Here is an 11,552-nt window from a genome sequence, read left to right on the forward strand (position 1 = left end):
TACATTGATTCTTTTTTAAAATAATAAATTTATTTTTTATTGGTGTTCAATTTAACAACATACAGAATAACACCCAGTGCTCATGCCGTCAAGTGCCCCCCTCAGTGCCCGTCACCCATTCACCCCCACCCCCCACCCTCCTTCCCTTCCATCACCCCTAGTTCATTTCCCAGAGTTAGGAGTCTTTATGTTCTGTCTCCCTTTCTGATATTTCCCACACATTACTTCTCCCTTCCCTTATATTCCCTTTCACTATTATTTATATTCCCTAAATGAATGAGAACACATTGATTCTTTAATTTTTAAAACTATGGGCAGCCTGGGTGGCTCAGCAGTTTAGTGCCACCTTCTGCCCAGGGCGTGATAGTGGAGACCCGGGATCCAGTCCTACGTCGGGCTCCCTGCATGGAGCCTACTTCTCCCTCTGCCTGTGTCTCTGTCTCTGTCTCTATCTCATGAATAAATAAACAAAATCTTTTAAAAAAAATAAAATTTATGACCAAAGCCTTCATGATTCTGAGCATAGGTTTTCTCACTAGAGTTTGCAACCATATATATTTTTTATAACCACTCCTTATAGTATTCAGTTTTGCTATTTTTATTTTTTTTATTTTTTATTTTTTTTAGTTTTGATATTTTTAAAGTAATATGAGTAAAGCCTCCTTCTTGTAAAGCAAGTGGAGTATAAACTCCTTCCAGATTATGATTTTCCCCCATCTTTTATAATTGCTTTCGTTCTGTAACTTTTTTTGTTTTTTTCCTCTTTTTTTTCATTCTGTAACTTGACAATTCTTTTTACAGATTTACCTTTGAGTGTTTTTTAAAAATATACAGCTGATTTTCTTAGAAACAAATGAATTTTTTTCTTACTCGTATATCTTTGGTTTATGTAATATTTGGTTAAGTTATCGATTAAAATATCTTGTACAAGTGTCATAAACATATGTGGGAACACACACAAGGGACTCTCGCGACACAAGCATGCTAGTCAAGGGCTGAGGACAGAGGTGTGCCCGTAAAGCAGAGAGCAGGCTGCCAACTGAGAAGACTTTGCTTTGGACGTCATTCAGCTGACTTGATGCCGTGTCAGGTAAATCTGGGAATGAGTTAAGTGGAGGTCAGTTAAAAAACTTCTGATGTAAAATAGAGCAAAAATGCTCTGGGAACACAATATGCTCTCTAATTGCTTGTCTATAAAATAGCCACTCTGTTCTCTGTGACATAATCTTATTCTAAAGTTTCTTGGCCTGTCGAGATTGGTAATTTATCTAAGTAAAATAGTTGAGGTATACCTTTTTTTCCTGTGAAGAGTACCTGTTTCCTAGGATCAGATCACATGTTTTCTGTGTAACAGATTTTTCTTTTTATTCTTCTTGTCTTTTCTGTTGACTTTTTTTCCATGTCAGATTTTTTTTTTGTAAGATACTTTAAAGATTACTGTCTTTGCCTGAGCCCCTCAGAGAAACATAGCATATATGTTAGTGATTTGTGGTTGTTGTTTTTTATTTATGGACTTAGTTTTTTTGTCTAATATAGTATCCCATTCCTAGGAATCCTATTAAAATGTTTCCTTGCTGTGTGGCTGATTATTAGCTGTGATTAGAAACCATCAGAGACCATATTAGTGTCACCTGGATGGCTCAGTTGGTGAAGCATTTGACTCCTGATTTCACCTCGGGTCATGATCTCATGGATTGTGGGATCCAGCCCTGAGTAGGATTCCACACTCAGCAGGGAATCTGCTTCTCTCCTTCTTGCTCTCCCTCTTCCCCTCCATTGTTTTCTCTCTCACAAATAAATAAATAAATCTTTTTTAAAAGAAAAGAAAAGAAAAGAAACATTTACATTTGTTTGAAACTTCACTTTTTAATAGGACCCGATGAGTGTGCCGTAAATATGAAATTAACTTATTTTGCACAGTTCACTCTTTTGAATACACCTGTCATTTTTCTGCTTCACATAAATTTCCTTGATTAAAAGATGCTTCATTTTTACCAAGGGAATAATTTAAAAAGTATTATTTTGCTTAAGTCATTGTATCAGTCAACTTTTGCCAAGAAGACTGCTCAAACAAATAACCTTAAAGTCTTAGCGGTTTCAAGCAACAAAGATTTAGCTCTTGTCCATGCAAGTGTGGGGTACAGGAGCCTGTGACTCTTTCCAGCATTTGTTTCCACTTGATGTGTAAGGGAACAACACTTACAAGAGACATGCATTTTTCTGGCAGAAGGGAAAGAACAGTCCCCCAAACATGACGACTCTTAAAGCATTCTCTTGGACATGATTCACTTTGCTTCCAGTCACATTTCATGTGTCAGTACAAGTCATTTGGTCAAGCCTGATACAGTACACACCTCATACACACACACCACTCTGGGCTAGATCACAACTTGGTACAGTGCCCCCTCCTGGGATGGGAGTAAATAAATAGGAATGCAATGCTCTGTTACAGTCAGGTCTTTTTTTAGGTTTTAATAATAAATTTATTTTTCATTGGTGTTCAATTTGCCAACATACAGAAAACACCCAGTGTTCATTTTAAAGATTTTTTGTTTTGTTAGAGGAGTATTAAGGATATATTTTGTGAATTTTACTGTGGAAATAATTTTTTCCTGATATTTTTCAGCTTTATATTTTGAACTCTGTAGAACTGATGTTAATATACAGGTTGAGATTGAATTAGGATCTTTGTAAGGAAGAATTAAGTGAAAGGATATTACATATGGAATTCTTACTTCCTACTTCATTATATTTTATTTTCTCCACCTTTATCACTTGTCTCCTACTTCTATTGATAATTGAGCGGGAGTTCAAACTTTTTTCGTCCATACTGGTATAGTTTCAGTTTGTAACTTTAGGAATTTTGAAGATTATTTCCTATTGTATTGATTAGTCATTAGTCAATTTGGCTGGATAATCTGACGCTATCTACTACCATTTCAATACACTAAATTATGCCTTTGCCAATTTCATAGTCATGTTTTGTTTTTTTTTTTTTAACAGCATCCACATGTGGACAACAGTCTCCCAGCAAGTAAAGAGAAACCAAGTTAAGTCACAGACAGGTGCAGCTGAAATACCAAATCACGCATGGCCTTTTCTAGAGTTATATTTACTTGTGCACAGTGGGGACTATATTTCCTTACAAAACAAGAGATAGTTACATTTGCTGTTTTGAAATAGCAGAACTGAACCTCAAATGCATGAGAACATGAAATCTTAGTGGGGTATGGTACTTGAAAAGGGACAGTGGGCAAGTTGTCAGAGAAATTGGAGATTTGTGAGTGATGCTGGATGTTGGAAGGAGATAGGAAGTTTGAAAAGTAGATACATCTAGATATCCAGGAGTAAATGTTTTGTGATAGTGATGGAATCAGAAAGAATTAGACTGGAAGGCATTGTGAGTTTATTTGGTCCTAGCTATTGCCACAATACAGAAGCAGTTCCATTGGTAAAAGCTTATCAAATGGTGGCTTACATTATCCTGTGTAATTTCAGAGAAGTCCCCTCCCCCAATCTTCCAAGATTGTGTATTCCAGTTTTTCACTGTCATATCCCACTTAAGTGTGTTTCTTAATTCCATACCAACTATCCTTTTCAAAGGGTGAGGTCTGAGAGGGGCAGCAATGATCACATCATCCTGTATATGCATTTCTCTTTAACGTCATTAAAGCTCTTGGGAAAGATGTTATTTCACCTGTGATTGAATCTAGTTCTGAAAGGGATGAGATTACAAAGTCTACCTACACCATTTTACAGATTAAGTGAAAGAGTTTCAAAGATGATGAGACTCGCCCAAGGTGAAAGGGCCCAAATGGGAAAGCCAAAGCCAGAAGAACAATCTTGTCTCCTAATTAAGTGTTCTTACTTTGTATATGACATATAAGTGGCTATTTCATGAGTATATTAATATCAGATGTACATAACAGAATATAAGTTTTCTTCCTGCACATAACATTGAGGTAGCATAGTTAATAATAGGTGTCTGGCCAAAGAAAGGAAATTGTTTTGTGAGTCATTGAAAAGTAAGCATAAGAAATAAAAGAAATATATGAGGACAAATTCCATTTAGCTGTCAAACGCATTGGGTTGTTTTAGCCTCCTTTAAGAAATGTTTTATCCAGGAAAATTGAAAGCTATATATAGATTAACTCATTCTATTTCACTCCTGAGTTCACTACGCCTGTTCTTCTCATGGTTCTAGTTATAGGCTGGCTCTAGGATTTGCTAAGTGTGAGCTTTACAATTGTTTATCATCACTTAGTCTCAACTCTCCCATTGGTAAAATGTGCACAGCTTGGAGGTGTTCTTCTGGGAGATGGACCCAGATTTTTTTGAAATTTTTTTAATAAATTAATTTTTATTGGTGTTCAATTTACCAACATACAGAAAAACACCCAGTGCTCATCCCGTCAAGTGTCCCCCTCAGTGCCCGTCACCCATTTCCCCCCACCCCCCGCCCTCCTCCCCTTCCACCACCCCTAGTTCGTTTCCCAGAGTTAGGAGTCTTTATGTTCTGTCTCCCTTCCTGATATTTTTTGAATTTTTTAATCCAGAATTACTCTTTTAGGTAGGTGCTATTGATCCTATTTTGTAGATAAGGTAATAAATGAAGTTAAGATAACCTTTCCTGAGGATACATTGCTAATAAGTTGTATACCAGAATCCCAAGTCAGGTCTATCTGATTCCAAGGCAGAGTCTCTCCACCCAGTGTACTTGGAAATGCACTTGACTTTTTCATCCATCTCTCAGAAGGTGAAAACCTGATAAAGTACGTGATATTTTTAGACAATTGCCAAGTGCTTTATCGATGTGAGGTATTGTTGTTTCTTTTATGTGTTCTTAGCCACTTATTGGAAAATAGCAGTACGATCCAAGGCATAAATAAGTTTTCTATTTTCTGCTTTATGGATGAGGAAATTGAGGCCCATGGGATAAGGAAGGATATCTACATAGGCAGAAAGTAGGAGAGTAGTGTCAGTTCCTAGTCTAGTTCTAAAGCCAATCGTCCAGTCTTTCTCCTTATTCCTCTCTAGACCTGAGTTTTTATTCTGGCATAGGGGCTGATTCCATCACTATGTACTGTGTTGGAACTTCCCAATCAGCTAAGACACTCTAGCGAGGTAAGAGTAGGTTACTAGTATGGAAAGAGGTAATGACATCGATGATAGTATTTTTTAAAGACTATATGCATACAGGTAATCTTTCAAACTTCATGATAGTTGGATATAACACTATATGGCGACCCTTCCATACTTTATGAATTCAGAAACGGTCATTGTGGTGCATTAGGATTTTGGCAGAGCACCCGCCTCAAGAGAATACTCTGTAGCAGCTCTACCATAAGGCACTATCTCCAGTTTTCCTGTTGAATCATTCCAGCCAGGTTACTTACTACATTTTTCTGGGCTTGTTTAATCTTCATTTCCTAAGTTTGTTTAAAAAACCCTAACAACTAGGACATTCAGAGAAGCTCTTGTATGTGCAAATTTGCCTGTAAATCTGAATTCTCTATGAGATGTTACTACCAAAATGATGAATCTAATAAAACTGTAAGCCACCATGATTTTTGTGTGTCATTCAGAGAAACAGATCAACATTCTCCTGTACTTTACTTACTAGAATAGATTATCAGTCCAAAGGAAGAGCTTTGCAAGTAGTTTGTTACTAAAATGATTTATTTTTTGGTTGGGAATTATAAATGACTCTGTGTAGATTTGTTGAAGAATAGTAGTTAACTTTAAAAATGGCTGAATTTGGGTTATCCGGGTGGCTCATTTGGTTAAGCTTCTGCCTTCGACTCAGGTCAAGATCCCAAGGTCCTGGCATCAAACAACACATGAGTTCTCTGCTCAACAGGGAATCTGCTTCTCCTTCTCCCTCTGCTGACCCCCAGCTCATGCTTGTTCTATCTTGTTCTTTCTATCTCAAATAAATAAATAAAATGTTTTTTTAAAAATGAGTTGATTAATATTCTTTGGCACATGAGTGAAGGAACACGTGAAAATATGTTGAAATATACAGAGAAGATATTGATTCAAAGCAAAAATCTGTAGTTAGTGTTTTATTTTGAACATTAAGAAGAATTATTATTATTTTTCAATAGGAAATTTTCCTTTCAATTTTTTTTAAAGATTTTACTTACTTATTCATGAGAGACACACAGAGACATAGGCAGAGGGAGAAACCGGCTCCATGCAGGGAGCCCAATGCAGGAGTCAATCCCAGGACTCCAGGATCATGCCCTAAGCTAAAGACAGACACTCAACCACTGCTGAGCCACCCAGGCATCCCAAGAATTATCATTAAATAGAGTAACATCTGTGAATGCTTGAGGGAAAACCGTAGTACCCTGGACTCATCCTTAAACCTTTTACTCTCATACTGCATGTACATTCTGTCAGGAAATAGCATCTGCTTTCTCTTCAGATCATACTGATTACTTCTCCCCATCTCCACTATTCCCCTGTCATAATATTCCCAAGTCATCACTATCTGTGACCTGGCTTATTGTAATAGCCTATTACCAAAGTCAAATAAAGGAAAATATCAGTAAACTTTTATTTATTTATTTATTATTTACTTATTTATTTTAGTAAACTTTTATTAATAAGTGTTTTTCTTCTATAGACACAAGCATCTTAATATGCTTTTTTTTTTTTTACTATTCATTATTTGTCAAATGTTGAGCAACTGTAATGAGTACAGCTAATGCTGTGGGCAACACATGGTAATTCTTGTTTGTTGCCTTGAGGAAATTATATTTGGGAAGATGATATCAACACATATTAGAATTTCACTGATCATATGAATTAAGTGACAAAAAATACTGAAATGGATTATAAGTGACCCATAAAATTAAGACACTTTATATAGAAAAACTCCTGGAACCTACATGCATTTAGTAGATTAGAGATGGAGAAGGATAAAAATGACCTGTGCCTCAGATGATGATGATGAAGCGTTGTAAGAGAGGCCAGGTGGCATCTTTGCAGTTGTACTAAGGCAGGAATGAGTCCAGTGTTTTTGAGAGGAAGTATACCAATTGGACTGAAAAATAGGAGGCAGGTTCGTTTGAAGGATATTTGAAGATGAGAGGACAAACTGAGTTCAGATTATGGGAGTCTATTGGATATGCTGTTGAAGCCATATTTGGGTTATGGCTGGTTCTGTCTATTGAGAGTCTTGAGGTGAGACTAGAGATTGGGGGATGGACCCAATAAATATTATTGGTAGGAAATTGTAAGTAAAGAATGTGGATTTGGAGAACATGATGGGTATAATTAGGGTGACCAAAAGCTATGTTTTGCTCAGAACTCTTCTTAGTTTTAGCTCTGAAAGCCCCATGATCTGGGAAACTCTTCAGTTGCAGACAAAGCAGATGGCTGGTCACTTGAGATATAGTTCAGACAAGTGGTTGGGATCAGAGTGATCCCAGAGTGATGCATTAGTATGTTAACAAGCGAACAGTGCGTGGCAGCAGAAATCCAAAGCAATTCAGAGCTCTGGGAGGCAGTCAGTGGAATTGAATTATATTTTGGCTGAGATCAACTTGGCCAAATGAAATTTAGTAAAAAGCAGCATTGTCAGAGCAACTTTATTTGACAGTTGGGTTGAAATAAATTTGAAAATAAAATGAATATTTTAACCACAGGCTTTCAAGCTTTACATCATAATAATTAATAAAAATAATAATAATAAAAATAAAAATAATAATAATAGCGACTACCATTCACAAATGCTCATCATGTGCCAAGCACCTTATTCCTTAAAATCAGTCTATGAGATAAGCACTGTTATTTTCTCCATCTTGCAAATGAAGAAACTGGTGGTTTGAGCGATGAAGCTGTTTGCAGTTACACAGCCAATTAATCATAGAAAGAGACATTGAACCCTAGCCCGCCCAACGCCTGTGCTGTTTAGTCACTAAGTGGTACCACTGCTTGGCATCAAGTTTATTTATTTATCAAGGTCTGTTTATTACTTATTATTTTTTTACTGCGAAAATAACACGTTAATTCTAGAAAAATTATAACATATGGACTAGCAGAAGAACATGGTAAAATATGTACAACTCCTTCTACTTAGAAATAGGCTCTGCTATTTGCAAATGACATATCAGATAAAGGACTAGTATCTAAGATCTATGAATAACTTATTAAACTCAACACCCAAGAAACAAAAAATCCAATCATGAAATGGGTAGAAGACATGAACAGAAATTTCACCAAAGAAGACATACACATGGCCAAAAAGCACATGAGAAAATGCTACCCATCATTTGCCATCAGGGAAATACAAATCAAAAGCACAATGAGATACCACCTCACACCAGTGAGAATGGTGAAAATTAACAAGGCAGGAAAAAACAAATGTTGGAGCGGATGTGGAAAAAGGGGAATCCTCTCTTTTTTAAAAATTTTATTTCTTTGTTCATGGGAGACACAGAAAGAGGCAGAGATGTAAGCAGAGGGAGAAATAGGCTCCATGCAGGGAGCCTGATATGGGACTCATCCCAGGACGTCAGGATCATGCCCTGAGCCAAAAGCAGACGCTCAACCACTGACCCACCCAGACATCCCCGAAAGGGGAATCCTCTTACACTGTTGGTGGGAATGCAAGCTGGTACAGCCACTCTGGAAAACAGTGTGGAGGTTCCTCAAAAAGTTAAAAATAGAGCTACCCTATGACCCAGCAATTGCACTACTGGGTATTTATCCCAAAAATACAGATGCAGTGAAATGCTGGGACACCTGCACCCCAATGTTGATAGCAGGAATATCCACAGTAGCCAAACTGTGGAAGGAGCCATGGTGTCCTTCGACAGATGAATGGATAAAGAAGATGTATATATATATAGGGAATATTGCTCCGCCATCAGAAAGGACAAATACCCACCATTTGCTTCGATGTGGATAACACTGGAGGGTATTATGCTGAGTGAAGTAAGTCAATCGGAGGAGGAAAACCATTATATGGTTTCACTCATAGGAGGAATATCAGAAATGATGAAAGGGATTATAAGGGAAAGGATGGGACCTGACTGGGAAAATTTAGAGAGGGAGACAAACCATGAGAGACTCCTAACTCTGGGAAATGAACAAAGGGTTGTGGAAGGGGAGGCGGGGAGGAGGCTGGGGTAACTGGGTGACGGGCACTGAGGAGGGCACGTGATGGGATGAGCACTGGGTGTTATACTGTATGTCGGCAAATCGAACTTCAATAAAAACAAATAAACAAGGTCTGCTAACCTGTTTGATATCTTTTTCTTTTGGGAGCACACTGATATATGTGTCTATATTTATTGAGATATATATGTATGTATATAGCACAATGATACATATGTAGCACAATGATATACATGACATACATACATATTTTTTCCTCTAAAATTACATTTAAAGCTGTCGGAGGGGGCAGGAGATTCCAGTTACACACCCGCCAGGCCACCAGCCCCCCACTCTTCTTGGCCATTTTGGGAAAATAAGGCTCAGAGTCGTCTGAGGTCAGAAGAAAGGGGTGCCAGCCTCGCCCACAGCAGAGAAGAGAGGACAGAAGGATCTGAGATCCCTCTGAGGGCCAGGCGTGGGCCAATGGGTAGGGGCACCAGTTTTGCTGGGTTTCCAGTTTGAAGGGCAAGGGGCTCACCACCAGGCCACAGCCCGCCTGGAGAAGAGAGTTATTAGGGGATGGGTCGCTGGGCAGCGGGCTAGTACTCTCAGAGCTGGCTGGCTCGATGGCCTCAGCGCAGGCCTTCAGGACCCCTGCATGGTCCCCCTTCAGGTAGCGCCGCTAACCTTGATGGCTACGTTGTTGTAGTCACAGAATTTGAAGAAGAAGTCCACGGGGGTGTCGCTGCCGGTGGTGACCGACGAGTCACTTGCCTGTGGAGTCTTTGATGTTGTAGGCACCATCATTGAACTCCAGCTGGAAGACATCGTAGCTGGATCGGTTGGCATCTGGGGTGCCCGTGACGGCGCACCTGCCTTTGGCCCAGGGTGCAAGCCATGCTCTCCACGGAACACGAAGATGGGACGGTTGATGAGCTTCATGAAGAAAAGCTCCGAGTCCCCTGCTGTCTCCACCAAGGCAGCCAGCTGCCGTTCTTCCTGGCTGTCACACACTTGCACGGACACGCGCAGTGTGATCCGCCCATCACACCACTCGATGTCAAAATAGCAGCTGGCGTTCTTGGTGGAGGCGGTGGGTTGCACGCCCACCGTGGCTGTCAGCGTCCAGTACGTCCCCGTGTGAGAGCCTCTACCCCCGACTTCCCATGAACTGGGCCATCGCCCCCCGCCCCCCGCCCCATGCACTTTCCCTGTGTCTGGGGAAGGCCGCGGGAAGGAGGCGGTGCAACCAGTGTGCGCCTGCTGCTTGCTCCTGTGCACCAAGCAGGCTCACCCTCCGCACATCCCGCTCTGGCCTGGGGCCCTGTTCTCTCTCCCTTCATCCTGGCCTGACTGGAATCAGAAAATGACCAAATCAGTATCTTTTTTTTTTTTTATATGAAGCATTATTGCTGGAAGCACCTAGGCAAGCCTTGTGGTAGCCGTGAATGATTTTCAAGGGGTCCTGTGGGGGAATCTTGAAGCAGCATCTCTAGGAGTCGGTGCTCTCCTTGTCTGCTAGTTGGGGGGAGGGGGCAGGATGCTCCCCTGAATCCAGAACCTGCCCCTACCTCCCCAGGAGGCTCTCGCTGGCCCCCTCCTTCCTGTGTGCCTAGGCCTCTCTCCCCATCTGGTGGTGCTGAGCTCCCTCGCCGCCTCAGCCAGAACCCCCAGTGTGATGGGTGCTCCCTGTCCGACCGGACTCCTCGGTTCTCGGGGTGGGATGAAGCTGGGCGTCGCCCTCCACCTAGAGCCCCATCGGGAAACCGCAGGCCCCTGGCTCCCAGCCCGGCCCCTGCCAGCCCCCGCTACCAGTTCATCTCTGCCATGCATCTCACTCTGGGTGTCTTGGTCTTTTATTTTTTGTGTGATTTGTATAACTAAATGCCCCTGATAGTAGCTTCAGACTGGAAAAGCAAAATAAAATAATGCAAGTGTATGCCCCCCCCAAAAAAATTATATTTGATACTTTTTAAAACCATTTTTTAGGCATTTAATTTATTGCAACTTCTCTTGTTGGACATTTAGACTACTGCAGCTTTTTGTTTTTTTTTTTTTAAGATTTATTTATTTACTCAGAGAGAGAGAGAGAGAGAGAGAGAGAGAGAAAGGCAGAGACACAGGCAGAGGGAGAAGCAGGCTCCATGCAGGAAGCCTGATGTGGGACTGGATCCCGGGTCTCCAGGATCACACCCCAGGCTGCAGGAGGCGCCAAACCACTGCGCCACTGGGGCTGCCCCACTGCAGCTTTTTGATATTCCAAACTGCTTACAGTAAAAAGTAATTAGCTGAAAATGATATATAAATAAAGCAAAATGAATTAAGACTAAAAAACAGGGGATCCCTGGGTGGCTCAGCAGTTTAGCGCACCTGCCTTTGGCCCAGGGTGCAATCCTGAAATCCTGGGATCGAGTCCCACGTCAGGCTCCCTGCATGGAACC

At 40.6% G+C, this 11,552-nt stretch overlaps 1 long non-coding RNA gene across 1 annotated transcript in view; it reads left to right on the top strand.

Annotated features, from left to right (window-relative positions):
- The window catches only part of LOC140598552 (uncharacterized), a 36,625-nt gene extending 32,934 nt beyond the window's left edge, over positions 1–3,691 (top strand). The window contains exon 3 of the long non-coding RNA XR_012000990.1: positions 3,004–3,691. This is a non-coding gene — a long non-coding RNA (uncharacterized lncRNA). The remainder of the gene's footprint in view (positions 1–3,003) is intronic.
- The last annotated feature ends 7,861 nt before the right edge of the window (positions 3,692–11,552 follow it).

Source organism: Vulpes vulpes, chromosome 4 (assembly GCF_048418805.1).
Source record: "Vulpes vulpes isolate BD-2025 chromosome 4, VulVul3, whole genome shotgun sequence".
Lineage (NCBI taxonomy): Eukaryota > Metazoa > Chordata > Mammalia > Carnivora > Canidae > Vulpes > Vulpes vulpes.